Raw genomic sequence first — 20,439 nt, 5'->3', positions numbered from 1 at the left:
CACACTGACCAATATATTGTGTACAAGACTCTTACTGTAGGCTCCGAAGTGTTTCATGGAATAAGAACACATCATGCTGACAAATCAGGTAGCTTGGTTAAGTTTATAAACATGAACTTATTGTGTTATAAATCTATACAGAAGATTGATTAAACTGCAGACAAACAACAACGTTATGTTCAGCTTACACAAACTTTGAATCAACCAAACTAACAAAGCATTTGAAAATGACTCAAGATCTTTCTAAAAACATGAATTGAACCTTGGAAGAGTGTAACGTGGACATATCACACCATTATTACATTGAGATATGATGAGCTGAGAGAACTCAGGTCTGTAGAGACTCACCCCCACTCCTGCACCATACTCAGGATAGTAGTCCTCGGACAGGATTGTACAAACATTACCCATGGTATTAATCAAGCACCCATCACCTGAAGAGGATCTGTCTATAAACACATCTCCAACTAAAGCAGGGTCCAATTCTACCCCATACCCACTCCTGAGAGCTGTCTCACTTTATTAACACCCACACACACACATATCAGGTGAAACTCTCAGAATACGACAGACAGAAGTTTCTTTAAAATCCCTGTGCTTTAGTCTGGCTCCCAATTCCGATGGTCAGAAATGACATCAAACTTTAGTGACACAGGATGGAGCTCGTTTCCATCATACAAACCCACCAATGGTTACAGAGATCCAGTGATCACGTGAGTCCATGGACCAATCAGTTTCCATTCCTGGAAGACACTCTTTCCCCAGATGAGTTGGACAGCGCTTTCTAACACTCTGTCCTTTGGCCCTCCATTTACCACAATGCTTCTGTAGCCGTCAATCTGGTTTAACCACTCCCTTCTTATTGAGGACATTGGAGGAATGAGTGAAAGCCTTGTCACAAACATTGCACCTGAAAAGTTTCTCCCCTGTATGAATCCTCTGGTGTCCCAGGAGAGTCAAAGACATCATGAAAGTTTCATCAGAAACTTTACAATCGAAGGGTTAATCCCATGTGGTTCTGATGAAGCAGGAAGCTTGAGGACCTCAAAAATGATTTGTCACACACCTCACATCTGAATGGTTTCTCCTGTGTGGATCCTCTGATGGAGCAGGAGGCTCGAGGATCTCAAAAATGATTTCTCACACACCTCACACCTGAATGGTTTCTCCCCTGTATGGATCCTCTGGTGGAGCAGGAGGCCTGATGACACTGAGAATGATTTCTCACACACCTCACACCTGAATGGCTTCTCCCCTGTGTGGATCCTCTGGTGGAGCAGGAGACCTGATGACACTGAGAATGATTTGTCACACACCTCACACTTGAATGGTTTCTCCCCGGTGTGGGTCCTCTTATGGCGCAGGAGGCTTGATGACACTGAGAATGATTTCTCACACACCTCACACTTAAATGGTTTCTCCCCTGTGTGAGTCCTCTTGTGGCGCAAGAGGCCCGATGACACTGAGAATGATTTGTCACACACCTCGCATCTGAATGGTTTCTCCCCTGTGTGGGTCCTCTTATGAAGCAGGAGGCTTGATGATTGCGAGAATGATTTGTCACATACCTCACACCTGAATGGTTTCTCCCCTGTGTGAATGCTCTGATGGAGCAGGAGGCTTGAAGACACTGAGAATGATTTCTCACACACCTCACACTTGAATGGTTTCTCCCCTGTGTGAGTCCTCTTATGGCGCAGGAGGCCTGATGGCACTGAGAATGATTTCTCACACATCTTGCACTTGAATGGTTTCTCCCCTGTGTGGATGCTCTGATGGAGCAGGAGGCTTGATGACACTGAGAATGATTTCTCACACACCTCACACTTGAATGGTTTCTCCCCTGTGTGAGTCCTCTTATGGCGCAGGAGGCCTGATGACACTGAGAATGATTTCTCACACACCTCGCATCTGAATGGTTTCTCCCCTGTGTGGATCCTCTGATGGAGCAGGAGTTTTGATGACAGTGAGAATGATTTGTTGCACGCCTTACACTTAAACGGTTTCTCCCCTGAGTGAATGCGCTGGTGTCTGTGGAGATCCGATGATGATGAAAACGATTTCTCACACACCTCACACGTGAATGGTTTCTCCGCTGTGTGGACTGTCTGATGGAGCAGGAGTCTTGATAGCTGCGAGAATGATTTGTTACACAACTCACATTTGAACGGTTTCTCTCCTGAGTGAATGTGTTGATGTACGCGGAGAGTTGATGATAACGAGAATGATTTGTTGCATACCTCACACTTCTCCCGTGTGTGAATGAGCCGGTGCTTCAACATGACTGATGACTGTGCAAAGCTCTTGTTACACACCTCACATTCAAAAGGCTTCTCCCCAGTGTGACTGCATCGCTAATACTTGAATGTCGATGGATGTGCAAAAGCTTAATCACAGTCCCCACACTTGAATGGTTTCTCTTCCATGTAGCTGTCCTTGTGTTACTTGTGGGACAACAGATGAATCTTTTGTGTGAGGAGATCTTATGAGCCTGTGGAGCCGTCCAGTAGTTCATGAGGCTCGTTAAATGTCTGAAGCTCTCACCACACTTGGAGCCCACTCATCCCAGTCTCACCCTGACCAATTGCTCACAACTGAACCTTTGGAAAGGTTGGTTCTGACAGAAGGTTCTACACTGGTGTCCAGTTTCCGATCTGATGATATATCAAAGCTCCCCTGACCCGACCGATTTCCAGATGATGGTTTCACTGCCCAACCTTCTCTGTTTTGAGCAATGCTGTGAAGGGACTGGATGTCTTCCCACAGTTGTGTGCAGTTGTTCCTCGGGCGATAGTCAGGATTTATCTCCAGTGTCTATCCTCTCTGTATTCTCTGGTGTAGTACGGTGCAATCCTTCTGTAAAACAGGAAAAGAAAACATGATTTTCTCCAACTCTCTCTCCTCCTTTGCTGATGGGGCTGACTCCTCAATTTTTTATTTATACTTTCATCGGATGTAAGCCAGCATTTATTGCCCAACCCTAATTGCCCTTGAGAAGGTATTGGTGAGCTGCCTTCTTGAACAGCTGTGTCCATGTGGTGTAGATACACCCACAATGCTGTTAGGGAGGGAGTTCTGGGATTTTAACCCAGCGATAGTGAAGTAATATAGTCCCAAATCAGGATGCTGTGGATCTTGGAGGGGAACAGGCAGGTGGTTGTGTTCCCATGCATCTGCTGCCCTTGTCCTTCTGGGTGGTAGAGTTCGTGGATTTGGAAGGGGCTGTCGAAAGAGCCTTGGTAAGTTGTTGCAGTGCATCTTGTAGATGGTACACACTGCTGCCACTGTGTGTTGGTGGTGGAAGGTTTAAGTTGGTGGACAGGGTGCCAATCAGCAGGCAGCTTTGTCCTGGATGGAGTCGAGCTTCTTGAGTGTTGTGGGAGCTGCATTCATCCAGGCAAGTGGAGAGTATTCCATCACACTCCTGACTTGTGCCTTGTAGATGGTGGACAGGCTTTAGGGAGTGAGGAGGTGAGTTACACACCGCAGTATTCCCAGTCTCTGACATGCTCTTATAGTCACAATATTTATATGGCTGTTCCAGTTTACTTTCTGGTTAATGGTAACCCCTCGCCTGCCCCTGCCCGCCTCCCCACCCCAGGATGTTGGCAGTGGGGGATTTAGTGATGGTATTGCCATTGAATGTCATGGGGAGATGGTTGGATTCTCCCTTATTAGAGTTGGTCATTGCCTGGCACTTTTGTGGCAAGAATGTTACTTGCCATTTAACAGCCCAAGCTTTAATGTTGTCCAGAAAATAGTGCATATGGGCATGGGCTGCTTCAATGTCTGAGGAGTCAAGAATGGTGCCTGAACATTGTGTAATCATCAGCAAACATCCACATTCTGACAACATAGGTTTGAAGTTGAAGTTGAAGACTCCCAGGGTAACTCCCTCTCAACTGTATACCACTGTGCCCCCACCTCTGGTGGGTCTGTCCTGCTGGTGGGACAGAACATATCCAGTGAGGGTGATAGTGGTGTCTGGGACAGTGTAAGGTTTAATTTAGTGAGTATGACTATGTCAGGCTGTTGTAGCTGTAGGACAGCTCTCCCAATTTTGGCAGAAGCCCCCAGATGTTAGTGAGGAGGATTTTGCAGGATCGACAGGGCTGGGTGTGCTGTTGTCATTTCCGATGCCTAGGTTGATACCAAGTGCTCTGTCCAATTTCAAAGCTTTGTGGCTTTGTAGTGTTTTGATAGTGGTGGTTTGCTCATCCATCTCAGAGGACAGTTCAGAGTCAACTACATTGCTGTGGGCCTGGAGTCACACGTAGGCCAGACCAGATAAGGGTGGCAGATTTCCTTCCCGAAAGGACATTAATAATCCAGAGGGGTTATGATGACAATCAACAATGGTTTCCTGGTCACCATTACTGAGACTAGCTTTTAATTCCAGATTTATTAATTTAATTTAAATTCCACCAGCTGCTGTAGGGGGAGTTTGAACTCAGGTTCTCAGAGCATTATCCTGGGCCTCTGGATTACTAATCCAGGTACTATACACCACCTTCCAGTTAGAGAGCAGTAAGTGCCAGTCTGCTATTCCCCTGTTGGGGGAATCAGATACAGGTCCTTTCTTTTTCCTCAGTTGACTGTCAGACGCCCTCTGTTTCCAGCAGGGACACTGAAGAGTGAACAGGAGCAATTTGTATAAATTCTGTTCGTTCACTCACCTACAGGAAGTGAAGCAGTTGTGGAAGAGGAAGGGAAGAGAATGGACAGAGTGGGTGGGCTCTCTGATTGACGTCTCTCACAGCCAATCAAGAGCATGTTAAAATCCCGCCCACGGTTAAAATGTCAATCATTTTGCTCAGCTAGTCATAGAAGATAGGGGGAGGGGGGGCCTTTTCTGATTGACCACGCCTCCCAGTTCTGCGCGGGCGCAGTGGAGTCAGACACGGAACCACAAGGGTCCCACATTACCCATGCTGCATGTGCCTGCGCAGTGAGGAGCAACATGGAATCAGGGGAGACCCAGCCCGCGCCTGATGGGAGTTGTAGTTCTTGCGCGCGCAGTGGCGGTTGGTGCCTAGCGTTCGAATCTGAGAAAACGCGAGCGTGGGCGGTGCTGGAATTGGAGGTGAGCACTTATAAATCCCAGCCCCGGGCGGCGGGAACCAGGATCGCAACAGTTTAACCCCCTCAGTTCTCCTTCACCCCCCACTCCCTGAGTAACAGAATCACTCCCCAAGCACTGGTTGAATCTCCTCCCCAGTGTCTTGTCTGTTCCTCCCTCTCATGCCCCTCTCCCCTGTGCCCCTCCTGTGTTTTGTATCCTTTCACAGGATGGGGGCTTCGCTGGCTGGACCAGCATTTATTGCCCAACCCTAATTGCCCTTGAGTAGGTGATGGTGAGCTGCCTTCTTGAACTGCTGCAGTCCATGTGGTATAGGTACACCCACAGTGCTGTTAGGAAGGAAGTTCCAGGATTTTGACTTAGCGACAGGGAAGGAACGTGATGTATTTCCAAGTCAGGATGGTGAGTGTCTCGGAGGAAACTTCTAGGTTAATGTGTTCCCATTCATCTGCTGCCCTTGTCTAGATGTTCGAGATCATGGATTTGGAAGGTGCTGTCTTGAGCAGCCTTGGTGAGTTACTGCAATGTATTTGAAGATGGTACACAAGCTGCTACTGTGCAATGATGGTGGATGGAGTGAACGTTGAAGGTGCTGGATGGGGCGCCAATCAAGCGGACTGCTTTCTCTTGGATGGTGTCGAGCTACTTGCATTGTAGGAGCTGCACCCATCCAAGCAAGTGGGGAGTATTCCATCACACTCCTGACTTGTGCCTTGTAGATGGTGGACAGGCTTTGGGGAGTCAGGAGGTGGGTTTCTCGTCGCAGAATTACTAGTCTCTGACCTGCTCTAGTAGCCACAGTATTTATATGGCTAGTCCAGTTCAGTTTCTGGTCAATGGTAACCCCAAGGATGTTAATAATGGGGGATTCAGCGATGATAATGCCATTGAATGTTATGGGGCGATGGTTAGATTCTCTTGTTGGAGATGGTCATTGCCTGGCACTTATGTAACATGAATGTTACTTCCCACTTGTCAGCTCAAGTTTGGATATCGTCCAGGTCTTGCTGAATTTGGATATGGACTGCTTCAGTATCTGAGGAGTCGCAAATGGTGTTGAACATTGTGCAATCATCAGCGAACATCCCCACTTCTGACCTTAGGATGGAAGGAAAGTCATTGATGAAGCAGCTGAAGATGGTTGGACCTCAGACACTACCCTGAGGAACTCCTGCAGTGATGTCCTGGAACTGAGATGATTGATCTCCAACAATCACAACCATCTTCCTTTGTGCTAGTTTTCTAAAACTCCAAGTTTTCCTCCTGATTCCCATTGACTCCAGTTTTGCCAGGACTCCTTGATATGAACAAGGAGCGGGAGTAGGCCATTCGGCCCCTCGAGCCTGCTCCACCATTTAATAAAATCATGGCTGATATGATAGAAACCTCAAATCTGCATCCGGTCTATCCCTGGTAACCTATCACCCTCTTGCTTTCCTCCTGCACTCTTCATTGAACCATGTTTGATCCCCTGGCTTGAAGGTAATGGAAGAGTGGGGGATATGCCAGGCCATGAGGTTTAAGATTGTGGTTGTATACAATTCTGATGTTGCTGATGGCCCACAGCGTCCCTCATGGATGCCCAATCTTGAGTTCCTAGATCTGTTTGAAATCTATCCGATTTAGCATGGTGGTGGTGCCACACAACACGATAGCGGGTATCCTCAATATGAAGACGGGACTTCATCTCCACAAGGACTGTGCGCTGGTCACTCCCATCACCACTGTCACGGACAGATGCATCTGCCACAGGTAGATTGGTGAGGACGAGGTCAAGTAGGTTTTCCCTTTTTGGTTCCCTCACCATCTGCCCCAGACTTAGCTTAGCAGCTACGTCCTTTAGGACTCAGCCAGCTTATTCAGTAATGTGCTACCAAACCACGATTGGTGATGGACCTTGAAATCCACCACACCCAGAGGACATTCTTGCCACCCTCAGTGCTTCCTCCAAATGGTGTTCAACATGGAGGTGTACTGATTCATCAGCTGAGGGGGGGAGGTGCTGTACGTGATAATCAACAGGAGGTTTCCTTGCCCCTGTTTGACCATGAGACTTCATAGGGTCCGGAACCGATGTTGAGGACTCCCGACTGTATACCACTGTGCCGCCACCTCTGCTGGGTCTGTCCTGTCGGTGGGAGGGATGGTGATGGTGGTGTCTGGGACATTGTAAGGTGTGATTCAGTGAGTGTGACTGTGTCAGGCTGTTGCTTGATGAGCCTGTGAGACAGCTCTCCCAATTTTGGCACAAGCCACCAGACGTTGGTAAGGAAGAATTTGCAGAAGTGACAGGGGTGGGTTTGCCGTTTTCATTTCCAGTGTCTACTTTGATGATGGGTGATCCATCCAGTTTCATTCCTTTTTATAAACTTTCGAGCGGTTTTGATAGAACTGAGTGGTTTGCTAGGCCTTTTCAGAGGGCACTTAAGAGTCAACCACATTGCTGTTGTTCTGGAGTCAAATGTAGGCCCAAAGAGGTAAAGACGGCAGTTTTCTGTGCCCCTCTCTTTGTGTCCCTCCCTCTCGTGTGTCCCTCTCTCCCTCGTGCGTCCCTCTCTCCCTCGTGCGTCCCTCTCTCGCTCGTGCGTCCCTCTCTCGCTCGTGCGTCCCTCTCTCGCTCGTGCGTCCCTCTCTCGCTCGTGCGTCCCTCTCTCGCTCGTGCGTCCCTCTCTCCCTCGTGCGTCCCTCTCTCGCTCGTGCGTCCCTCTCTTTCTTGTGTCCCTCTCTCTCTCTCGTGTCCCGCTCCCTTGTGCATGTCCTGATCCCACCACTGCACATCATCGCTGCCTTGGAAGATGTGGGTCTTCCTCTTCTGAGCTGCTGTCAAACACATCCAAGGCTACACATCTCACACTGATGTTGTCAGTTTGAAAGCCTCTGAGGATGAAGAATTTTCCCACACTAGAAATCTGTCAGATGTTTGCCAGGGGGAACTGAGACAGAAACCAGATAAAGCTTTTGTGACATTTTCAAGCCTCCTGATACACCAGAGAATTCACATACAAGAAAAACTCCTCAGCTGTGAGGTGTGTGAGGCACACCACTGATTTCTCAAATCTCCTGAGACACCAGAGGGGTCACACAGGAGAGAAGCCATTCACGTGTGAGGTGTGCGACAAATCATTCATGCAGTCAGCAAATCTGCGTGTACACCAATGCATTCACACCGGGGAGAAACCATTCACATGCAAGGTGTTTGACAAATCATTCTTACAGTTAACAAACCTATGTGCACACCAAAGCTGTCACACAGAGGAGAAACTGTTCGTGTGAGATGTGTGACAGGCCTTCACACAGTTATTAAAGTTCTTGATCCATCACTGGATCCACATGGGAGAAACCATTCATGTGTGAGGAGTGCAACAAATCATTCTTGAATCAAACGGTGCTCTGCAGACACTAATGCTGGGGAGAAACCGTTCATGTGTGCGGTGTGTGACAAATCATTCATGTAGTCATTGGAGCTCTGTGGACACCAAGGCATTCACACGGGAGAAACCTTTCACGTGCAAGATGTGTAACAAATCACTTTTGCAGTCTTGGACCCTCCATGTGCACCAATGCATTCACACGGAAGTAACAGTTCAAGTGTGAGGTATATGACAAAGCCTTCAAGCTTTCAAAGCACTTGGTCCATCAGATAGTCCACACAGGGGAGAAACCACTGATGTGTGAGGTGTGCAACAAATCATTCTTACAATCACCTAAACTCCTGCTCCATCAGAGGATCCACACAAGTGAGTAACCGTTCAAGTGTGAGGTTTGCAATCAAGCTTCCTTGATGACTTTGATGTGAGATATCGGTGTGAGTTCTGTAATAAAGCCTTCACACATTGTTGGACCTCCTGGAATATCAGCAAACCCAAACAAAAACTACCTAACCAAGTTCTAGCCAATCTCCACAAAATCTCACTGCAAAGGATGTTCAGTGGTATTGGGGCACAGAACAAGGAGCAGCTTTCACTCACATCAAACAACTAGTGATGTCAATGATGAAGTCACCCTGCAGTGAGATGCCAGTGAAACAGGACTTGGAGCAACCCTCATGCAGCAAGGACAACCAGTTGTGTTTGAATACAGAGTGTTAACACAAACTGAATGATGCAATGCACAGATTGAGAAAGGATACCTGGCTTTTGTCTTTGCTTATGAACATTTCAGACAGTACCTGTTTGGAAGAGAGAAAGTGATGGTAGAGTCTGACCACAAGCCACTTCAAAGCATCTTTCTCACACTACTTCTGCTCCAAAGCGTTTATTTTCCTTCATTTGGAAGTGAAGACCTGAATGCCTTAAAGATTATATGTGCAATGTGTATGTGTAGGGACAAGAAAATTGAAACAGACTAGAAAGAACAAAAAGTTGTTTTTGTTCAGTGTTATCATTTTCTTTATGGACTATTTATGTGGAGTAACTTGCAAACAAAAAGGGGGATGTTTGGATAAATCCCTTTGTAAACTGTGGCTTCCCAGATTAATGTGAACTCTGGCGTCATCATATGTAAATTAAGGTTTGAGGGCAGGATCCATTTTACACACCACATGGAACATTGTTTAAAATTCAAATTACTCCAAATATGAACAACATGAGTTCCCTGAAGTAAAAACAGAAAATGCTGGAAAAACTCAGCAGATCTGGCAGCATCATGGAGAGAGAAACAAAATTAACGTTTTGAGTCTGTATGACTCTTCTTCAAAGCTGAAGAAAGGTAGAAATGTGATGGACTTTATACTGTTTAAGAGAGGGTGGAGCAAAATAGAAGGTCAGGGATAGGTGGGAGCTCAGGAGAGATTTGACAAAGATGTCACGGACACAAGACAAAGAGAGTTAATTGTAGTTTAAAAGATTAAAGAAGGTGCCAATAGTGGCATAAAGGTTTTTATTTTAGATTTCAAGCATCTGCAGTATTTTGCTTTATATGAGTTTCCTGAAGCTTGGGAAACTGAGCGGTGAAACGGAGGTGACGTGGAGCAACAGTTCAGGTAGGGATTTAAACTTGTGATAAAAGCAAAGAACTGCGGATGCTGGAAATCCAAAACAAAAACAAAAATACCTGGAAAAGCTCAGCAGGTCTGGCAGCATCGGTGGAGAGGAGCACAGTTGACGTTTCGAGTCCACATGACTCTTCAACAGAACAGGTAATTTTGATTTAAACTTGTCATTGTCCCATCTGAATAAAACCTCACTTATTGCAGCTGCTGTCTCAGTTCTCCTGGTAAACGTTTGACAGAGATTTCTAGTGTTGAAATAGCATTCTTCATCCTCGGAGGCTTTAAAACTGACATCAGTGTGGGATGTGTAGCCTCGAATGTGTTTGAAAGCAAATCAGAAGAGGAAGATCCGTAACATCCAAGGCAGCGATGATTTGCAATGGTGGGATCAACACATGCACAGGAGGAAGGGGCACAGGAGAAATTTTCTCCTAGCTCTCATCTCTCTCTAGGTAATTTTGGGGTGGTTAGAATTAGATTGAACTAAAGGCATTTGTTTTTATTAAAATGAATCCATTAAAGCCTTAAGTCAGTGGTAGGGAAATTATTGGAGAAGATTCTTCGTGACAGGATTTACTACCATTTGGAAGCAAATGGGTGTATTAGTGAGAGGCAGCATGGTTTTGTGAAGGGGAGGTCGTGTCTCACTAACTTGATCGAGTTTTTCAAGGAAGTGACAAAGATGATCGACGATGGAAAGGCAGTGGATGTTATCTACATGGATTTCAGTAAGGCCTTTGACAAGGTCCCTCATGGCAAACTGGTACAGAAGGTAAAGTTGCACGGGATCAAAGGTGAGCTGACAAGGTGGATACAGAATTGGCTTGGTCATAGAAGACAGAGGGTAGCAGTGGAAGGGTGCTTTTCTGAATGGAGAACTGTGACTAGTGGTGTTCCGCAGGGATCAGTGCTGGGACCTTTGCTGTTTGTAGTATACGTAAATGATTTGGAGGAAAATGTAACTGGGCTAATTAGTAAGTTTGCAGACGACACTAAGTTTGGAGGAGTTGCAGATAGTGAAGAGAATTATCAAAGGATACAACGGGATATAGATCGGTTAGAAACTTGGGCAGAGAAATGGCAGATGGAGTTTAATCCGGACAAATACGAGGTAATGCATTTTGGAAGGTCTAATATAGGTAGGAATTATACAGTAAATGGCAGAACACTTAAGTGCATCGACGGGCAGAAGGATCTGGGTGTACAGGTCCACAGGTCACTGAAAATAGCAACGCAGGTGGATAAGGTAGTCAGGAATGCATATGGCATGCTTGCCTTCATCGGCAGGGGTATTGAGTATAGAAGCTGGGAAGTCATGCTGCAGCTGTATAGAACCTTGGTTAGGCTACACTTGGAATATTGTGTGTAATTCTGGTCGCCACATCACCAGAGGGATATGGAGGTGTTGGAGAGGGTGCAGAGGAGGTTTACCAGGATGCTGCCTAGTCTGGAGGTTATTAGCTATGAGGAGAGGTTGGAGAAACTCGGATTGTTCTCACTAGAGCGATGGAGATTGAGGGACGACTTGATAGAAGTTTACAAAATTACCCCATTAAAGTTGGCTTTCCCCCAGTTAATTATTCTTACTCTGGATTGTTTCTTGTCCTTTTCCATAGCAAACCTAAACCTTATGATAAAATGTCCCTAAATGTTCTACTGACACTTGATCCACTTGGACTTCTCATTCCCAAGAACCAGGTCCAGCAATACCAGGTCTGGAGGTTATTAGCCATGGGGAGAGGTTGGAGAAATTGGATTGTTCTCACTAGAGCAACGAAGATTGAGGGGCGACTTGATAGAAGTTTACAAAATTATGAGTGGCATGGACAGAGTAGATAGTCAGAAGCTTTTTCCCAGGGTGGAAGAGTCAATTACATGGGGACATAGATTTAAGGTGAGAGGAGAAAACTTTAGAGGAGATGTGCGGGGCAAGTTTTTTTATGCAGAGGGTAGTGAGTGTCTGGAATTCGCTGCCAGAGGAGGTGGTGGAAGCAGGTACGATAGTGGTGTTCAAGAGGCAGCTTGACAAATATATGAATAGGATGGGAATAGAGGGATACGGAAGTGCAAAATGTTTTAGTTTGACAGGCAATATGATTGGTGCAGGCTTGGAGGACCAAAGGTCCTGTTCCTGTGCTGTACTTTTCTTTGTTCTTTGTTCTTTGATTGAGTTAATAACACAAGGTTAAGGAAGCCATTTTGAGACTAAAGCTCGTAGCTTCTTCGGCCATTTTTTATCCTGTATTATTGCCACTGCATTAAGATTAATTCAAAGCCTTGAATAAGCCTTGATTGAGTTATGTAATTAATAAGTTATGTTATCAACAACCTATCTAATCAATGATTTTTGATTGATGTATTTTTGATTTATCTATATAATAATCAAATAACAAGAATGATTCATTTATTTTGAGTAATGTAAGTTGTAAACTCTCAATCTTGCAAATGCAAGCTATACTCCCTTTGTGCTGTACTATTCTGTGTGATTCAAGGAAGGGTTCTCCGTTACCATCCCTGGCTCTCACTATCATTTCCCTATGTTGGTCAGGAATAGGGACACTGTGCATAGGAAGAGCTGCAAGCTCCACTCACAGGAGAGACCAGTAATGCCCTACCTCAGCTAAATCTGCTGCTGAAACCCTCATCCATACCTTTTAGACTCTAGACTCAACTATTCCAATGCTCTCCTGGCTGCTCACATCTTGCATTGTAAACTTGAGCTCCTCCAAAACTCTGCTGTCCATGTCCTAACTGACACCAAGACCCATTCCTCAATAACCCCTGTGCTCGCTTATCTACATTGGCTCCTGATCAAGCAACACCTCAAATTCTCATCCTTGTTTTCAAATCCCTCCATGGCCTTGCCCCCTCCCTATCTCTGTAATCTCCTCCAGTCTCACAACTCTCCGAGATATTTGCATCCTTCTAATTTCTTGCTCTTGAGCATCCCCAATTTTAATCTCTCCACCATTGGTGGCCGTGCCTTCAGCTGCCTGGGTTCTAAGTTCTGGAATTCTCTCCCTAAACCTTTCTGTCTCTCTCTACCCCTCTTTCCTCCTGTAAGACACTCCTTAAAATCTACTTCTTTAACCAATTTATCTTCTTTAACCAGCTGTGCTAATATTACCTTCTGTGCCTCAGTGTCAAGGTTAACATTCTGGCAAAGCACTTTGGGTCATTGACCTATGTTTAAGGTGCTATATAAATGCAAATTGATGATGTATGTTGTTGTGTAAAAAGTCAGAATGCAATCAGACGTTCTTATTGACTGCCAGGCTTGTCTGGAACTATCAGATTTTCCTCTTATTATTGGACTTTGTAATGATTGTTTATCATTGTTTGCTGGGCCACTTCAGAGGGCAGTTCAGAGTCAACCATGTTGTGTGGGACTGGAGTCACGTGTTGACCAGAACAAGCAGCTGTAGCAGATTCCCTTCCCTGAAGGATAGTCTTTGAGTTTTAGGACAATTTGAAAGTTTTCATTTTGACCCTATTCCACAAATTCCAAAATTTATTAAATTCAGTTTCACAGCCTGGAGTAGTTGAGATGAATAGCAAAGATCCCTTTAAAGGAAAACTAGATAAGCACATGAGTGAGAAAGGAACAGGAGGATATGCTGATAGGGTGAGATGAAGAGGGGTGAGAGGAAGGTCGTGTGAAGCACGAACACTGCATGGGCTAACTGGGCCAAAGGGCCTGTTTCTGCACTGTAATTCTCTGTATGTAACTTTCCGTGGTTGGATTCGAACTCTCAGTCTCTGGATTGTTAATCCAGCACCATAGCAATTCGGCTGTCATACCTGGAGACACATTTATTGAAATGTTTTTTAATGCCTTCTTTAAAGATTTTAGCTGAAGGCCTCGGCCTTTCCCAAAAGCCTGGGCTTGGATTTGATAGTTTTGCCCAGTGCAGTTGCTGATAGCTGAATTTGGGATGTGCAGTCTGAGCGAGTGCAGTGTATCTAATTTCCCAGGATAAACCAGAACCTTTCAATCAGCTACACTGAAGCAACATTTTCCATAACTTCTGGCACTTCCTGCCCAGTGTGTTTTCTTTAAATAATTTTGGAAAATAAGGGGTGAAATTTCATGGGCCAGGATCTTTGCTTGCCGACGTGTAAAATGACGTGGGATGACATCGGGCAGAACTCCCGATGTCACCCCGCGTCATTTCAATTTTCAGGTCGGCGGGGGCGCAGCTGAATCAGCTGTGCGCTCACTGACCTGTCAACGGCCTATTGAGGGCATTGACAAAGTCATTAACCTCATTAACGGACCTGCCAGTCCAACCTTAGGGTTGTCGGGCAGGCCGGGAGCTCTGGTGGGCTTCAGAAAAAGCATGAAACCTCATCCATGGGCAGGATGAGGTTTCATGAGGGTTTTTAAAAATTTAATAAATGTATGATTTAAAGTGATGGACATGTCCCAACTCAGGTGACAGTGTCACATGAAGGGACATGTCAGGGAAATTTTGTTTTTGCACCTTTACCATTTTTAAATTTGGCGCTGATCTCCCTGAGGCAGCAGTTAGCCCCTGAATCCCCCCCACCCACACAGGGAGCGCATAGCGCTTCCTGGCAGACATCCCACTGGGTGGGCCTTAATTGGCCCGCCCATGTAAAATGGCAGCACGCCCCCAATTGGGGGCGCCGATTGGAGGCGCGCCTGCCCACGCCCGCTCCTGCACTTCCTCCCCGACGGGGGGAAAGTCCTTCCCATGATCTCCATTGAATTCATATTTCTCCTGCATGTATTAAACACACACTCTAAGGGTAAAACTGATCTTTGCCAGCACGACTCAAGCATAGAGTGAATTGAGAGCCCGTTTTACACCCGCCCATCTGTCTTTTCCATTGCCCTCACGGTGCCTGGGAAGATGGGGGTCTGGGTGGAGGAAAGAAAGTAGCCACATTGTCTGTTGCTGGTCACTATCCAGTGTCCCTGCTGGAAACAGAGGGTGTGTGACAGTCAAGTGAGGAAAAAGAAAGAACTTGCATCTGATCCCCCACACAGGGGAATAGCAGACCGGCACTTACTGTGGAACAGTCTCTAACTGAGGAGTCAGCCCCTTTAGCAAAGGAGGAGAGGGAGTTGGAGGAAATCGTGTTTCCTTTCCCTGTTTTACAGAAGGATTGCACCATACTACACCAGAGAATACAGAGAGGATAGACACTGACCATCACCCAAGGAACAACTGCACAACTGTGGGAAAACATCCAGTCCCTTCACAGCATTGCTCAACACATAGAATGTTGGGCAGTGAAACCATCATCTGGAAACCGGTCGGGTCAGGGGAGCTTTGACATATCATCAGACCTGAAACTGGTCAGTGGTGTGGAACCTTCCATCAGAACCAATCTTTCCGAAGATTCAGCTGTGGGCGATTGGTCAGGGTGAGGCTGGGAAGAAAGTGAGTGGGCTCCAAGTGGTGAGAGATTCAATCATTTATTGAGCCTCATGGACCACAGACTCATTCTTGCAGGTGAGAGGCTGTTCAAGTGTAAGTCGTGTGAGGAGGTCTCCATCGGCTCATAAGATCTCCAGACACTGTGAAAATCACTGTTAACACAAGATCAGCCACATCGAAGAGAAACCATTCAACTGTGAGACGTGTGACAAACCTTTCTCGTGTTCATCTTACTTCCAGACGCACCAATGCACTCGCGCAGAGCAGAAACAGATCAAGTGTGAGGTGTGCGATAAAGCTTCTGTGACACCTTTGACTCTCCTGACACACCAGAGAATTCACACAGGGGAGAAACCCTTCAAGTGTAATGTGTGTGACCAAGCCTTCACACAGTCATCAGGACTTGTGAAACACCGACGCATTCACACAGGGGAGAAACCGTTTATATGCGATGTATGCAACAAATCATTCTCAGATTCATCAATCCTCCGTGTGCACCAACACATACACACGGGGGAGAAACAGTTCAAGTGTGAGGTGTGTAGTAAGAGTTTTGCACAATTATCGGGCCTGGTGAAACATCAGGAGAAATCATTCATGTGTCAGGTGTGCGACAAATCATTCTCGCAGTCATCGAAACTTCGTGCACACCGCCGCATTCACACAAGAGAGAAGCCATTCAAGTGTGAAGTGTGTGACAAGTTATTCTCTCATCTCACTTTCGTGTACACCAACGCCTTCACACAGGGGAGAAAGCATTCACATGTGAGGTGTGTAATAAGGGCTTTCCACAGTTATCGGGCCTGTTGCATCACCGTCATATTCACACTGGGGCAAAGACATTCCAAAGAGGTGTGCTTTACACAGTCAGTGATGCTCATGAAACACTGACATACCCACACTGAGGACAAGCTGTTTATGTGTGAGCTGTGTGACAAAGCCTTCACAAGCTCAGCATCCTGCCTGAGACACAGGAGGATATGGGAGAAACCCTTCACTTTTCAGGTGTGCCTGGCCCTTCACACAGTCAGCGACAGGCATAAAGCACTGATGCATCCACATAGAGAAGAAGCCAGTCAAAAGTAAGTGTGTAACGAGGGCTTTGTACAATCATCAGGACTGGTGTTTCGCCAGCTCATTAACACGGAAAAAAACATTCAAGTGTGAGGTGTGTGACAAAGCCTTCACAAAGTCACAAAAACTCTTGGCCCATCAGAAGAACCACCCATGGGAGAAACCCTTCAAGAGTGTGATTTATGAATAATGTTCTCCTGAACCTCCTAAATCATTAGAGGATCCACACTGGTGAGAAACCATTCAGGTGTGAGAAGTGTGACAAGGTTTTCATACAGTCAGTGTATCCCCTGGTCCACCACAGGGGACAAACCCTATCGATGTGAGTCCCATAATTAAGCCTTCACACAGTTGTTGGACCTCCTGGGACATCAGTGAACCCACATGGGAGACAAACCCTTCAAGTGTGACGTCAGGCAGGGTTGTTTCACCTACTCCTCTCTCACCATACACCATCGTCTCCACACAGACTTAGAACTGGAGTCACCTGCTTCCGTTACACTGAGAATTGTCTGTGTTGTTTACCCTTCAGTGCTCACACAGGGGAGCTGTCATTCCAAAGTTCTCTCTATCTCAGCAGTGTCTGTCTCGAACCTCTCCCACTATCAGTCCAGTCGTTTCAATAAGGTCAATTCAACCTTTGACCAGATCGCCAAATGTCACCAAAAGAAGACATAATTATGCATAGAATCCCCTCTATAAACTCAGCATCCTTTCAGTGCAGCATCAGGTACAAGTCACTCACTGACTCTCACTCTGACTAAGAAGGCAATCAAATACTCGGTGGTTAGAAAGGCTTCAGCTTCTCATCTACCAGCACAAGCTCCCAGGGGAGGAGCCATTCCTGGGGTAGTAATGGAGGGACTTCAGTTAGCCTTAGGATCTCTGGTCTATGGAGGGGGAGAATCAGCCAGGAATCCCGTTCCTCATCAGCGATCCCAGCTGGGAAGACAGGGGGAGGGCAGGATGTGTCTCAGCTGTGACAGTCTCATTGTCTCCCAACATTCACTGCCTGGGTCTACACATGCTGAATGGCCACTCAAACAGAGCACTAGAGGCCAATCAATGTCCACAGTCTGTACTCCAGGTCAGTACCTTGAGGATTGGCGGGAATGTGAGAGGACAACAGCTTGTATTTATAGAGCACTTTAATATAGTCAAACATAGACAGAACTTTGGAACAACAGCTACCCTGTGTGAGCACTGAAGGGTAATCAACACAGACAATTCTCAGTGTAGCGGAAGCAGGTGACCCCAATTCTAAGTCTGTGTGGAGACATTGGTGTATGGTGAGGAGTAGGTGAAGCAACCCTGTCTGACGTCACACTTGAAGGGTTTGTCTCCCATGTGGGTTCACTGATGTCCCAGGAGGTCCAACAACTGACATAATCAGAGAAAAATTAACACTGAGACATAGAAGGAAATATTAGAATGGGATGACCAAAAATATGGTCAAAGAGATAGGATTTAAGGAGGGTTCTAAAGGAGGGGAGAGAGATAAAGATGCAGAGAGGTTTAATGAGGGAATTCTCAATATCTCGTAATACCTGAAGAACATCTGTTACAAGCTCTGTTAACACAAAGGCAGCTACATTGAAGAGAAGCCCTTCAAGTGTGAGATTTGTGTTAAAGCTTTCATGGTGTCTTCAAGCCTCCTGAGATATCAGAGGAATCACACAGGGGAGGAACCTTTCAGGAGTGAGGAGTGTGACTGAGTCTTCATATCTAGTACCACTTCCCAGCATTCTCCCCATAGCACATTCTTCCTTTTCAGATAACACAATTCCTTCTTGAATTCCTCAATTGAACCTGCCACCACCACAATCTCAAATAGTGCATTGCAGATCCTAACTACTTGCTTTGTGAAAAGTTTTTCATTTCTCTATTGCTTCTTTTGCCACTGACCATAAATCTCTTCTCTGCGGTTCTTGATCCTTCCACCAAAGGGAACAGTTTCTCCCTATCTTTTCTGTCCAGACCCCTCATGATTTTGAATACCTCTATCAAACCTCCTCTCAATCTTCTCTTCTCCAAGCAGAACAGTCCCAACTTCTCCAATCTATCTACGTAACTGAAATTCCTCATCCTTGGAACCTTTCTCATGAATCTTTTCTGCAATCTCTCTAATGCCTTCACATCCTTCCTAAAGTGTGATGCCCAGAACTGGACACAATACTCCAGTTGAGGCTGAACCTGTGTTTTATACAGGTTTAACATAACTTCCTTTTTTTTACTCTATGCCCCTATTGATAAAGCCGAGAGTGTTGTATGCTTTATTAACTGCGTTCCTAACCTATCCTGCCACCTTTAGTGATTTTGCACACACACCCAGGTCCCTCTGCCCCTGCATCCCCTTTAGAATTGTACCCTTTATTTTATATTGTTTCTATGCATTCTTCCCACCAAGATAAATCAATTCACACTTCTCTGCATTAAATTTCATCTCCCACTTGTCTGCCTAATCTACCAATCTCTCCATGTTCTTTTGAAGTTCTTAACTATCTTCCTCACAGTTCACAATACTTCCAAGTTTCATATTGTGTGCAAATTTTGATATTGTGTCCTGTACACCAAGATCTTGGTCATTAATATATATCAGGAAGAACTCTCAAGCATCAACCTTACTCCAGACCCAGAAACATCCATCAACCACACCCCTACCTCTCTTATGTTCCGAAGAAGCGTCATATTGGATTTGAGACATTGGGCAGAATTTTGCCCTCAGATGGCGTGCGGGCCCCACTGGCTTGGCGGCGGGCAGACAGCCGACCCCTGCCACTGAAATGGGGCCCACCACCATTTTAAGTAGGCGGGCCAATTAAGGCCCGCCCAGCGGCATCACCGACGGGAAGCGCTATGCTAAGGAAGTTATGTTAAACCTGTATAAAACACAGGTTCAGCCTCAACTGGAGTATTGTGTCCAGTTCTGGGCATCACACTTTAGGAAGGATGTGAAGGCATTAGAGAGATTGCAGAAAAGATTCATGAGAAAGGTTCCAAGGGGTGGGGAGGGATTCCCCCATCTGTCAAAGTGCACTCTTTCGTGCATGCATGTGAAAGAGCGCACTTCTCCCTGAGGCAAAGTCCTGTCTCAGGGAGAATACTGACAGTGGTAAAAACTTTAAAAATAGAAGCATTAAAAAATTATTAACATGTTCCCCTCATGTGACAATGTCACACGAGATAGGACATGTTAATAAAGAATACATAAACTTTATTATTTTTGTACAAAACGGACATGAAACTTCGTCCTGCCAGTGGATGAAGTTTCATGAATAATCAGAAGCCCACTGGGGCTCCTGGCCTGCCCACCAGCCTTAAGGTTGGCCGGGCAGGTCTTTAAGTACTTTAACTAGCCTGTCAATGGCCTCAATTAGCCATTGACAGGTCAGCAGGCGGACAGCTGATTTCGCTGTCCACCCGCCTTCCTAAAAGTTTAACTCGCTCGGGATGACGTCGGGGATTCCTCCCGACGTCATCCCGTATCATTTTCCCCTTGCCAACCGGGCCCCGCCCCCAAATCGCCGAGGGGAAAATCCTGGCCATTAACTCTGTTTTTGTCTCCATAGATGCTTCCAGCATTTTCTGTTTTTATTCCATCAACCATTATTCTGTTTCTTGTCACTAAGCTAATTTTGTATCCATATTGCTACTGTCCCTATTCCATGAGCTCTAACTTTGTTCACAAGTTTGTTGTGCGGCACTTTATCAAATGCCATTGGAATTCCATGTACACAACATCGGTAACATTACCCTCATCATTGCTCTCTGTTATCTCACCAATAAACTCAAGCAAGTTGATTAAACACGATTTTTCCTTAATACATTTGTGCTGCCTTTCCTAAATCAATCCACATTTAAGCAAGTGACTATTCATTTTGTCCTGA

General features: G+C 45.8%; 2 protein-coding genes and 1 pseudogene across 4 annotated transcripts in view; 1 reads left to right on the top strand and 2 right to left on the bottom strand.

Moving 5' to 3' along the window:
- LOC144695227 (uncharacterized) overlaps positions 1-20,439 on the top strand; it is a 384,420-nt gene that overhangs the window by 173,622 nt on the left and 190,359 nt on the right. The gene's annotated exons all lie outside the window — the stretch shown is intronic.
- Positions 1-20,439, bottom strand: part of LOC144695231 (uncharacterized) — a 407,499-nt gene that overhangs the window by 213,485 nt on the left and 173,575 nt on the right. The gene's annotated exons all lie outside the window — the stretch shown is intronic.
- LOC144695201 (uncharacterized) overlaps positions 104-20,439 on the bottom strand; it is a 193,921-nt pseudogene continuing 173,585 nt past the window's right edge. Inside the window, exon 2 of the transcript XR_013579898.1 lies at positions 104-2,856. The product of XR_013579898.1 is annotated as an uncharacterized LOC144695201 (transcript). The remainder of the gene's footprint in view (positions 2,857-20,439) is intronic.

Source organism: Cetorhinus maximus, chromosome 21, assembly GCF_964194155.1.
Source record: "Cetorhinus maximus chromosome 21, sCetMax3.hap1.1, whole genome shotgun sequence".
In the NCBI taxonomy this organism is placed as follows: Eukaryota; Metazoa; Chordata; class Chondrichthyes; order Lamniformes; family Cetorhinidae; genus Cetorhinus; species Cetorhinus maximus.
Note: the sequence above shows the minus strand (reverse complement) of the source record. Positions and strands in the feature narration are given on the sequence as shown.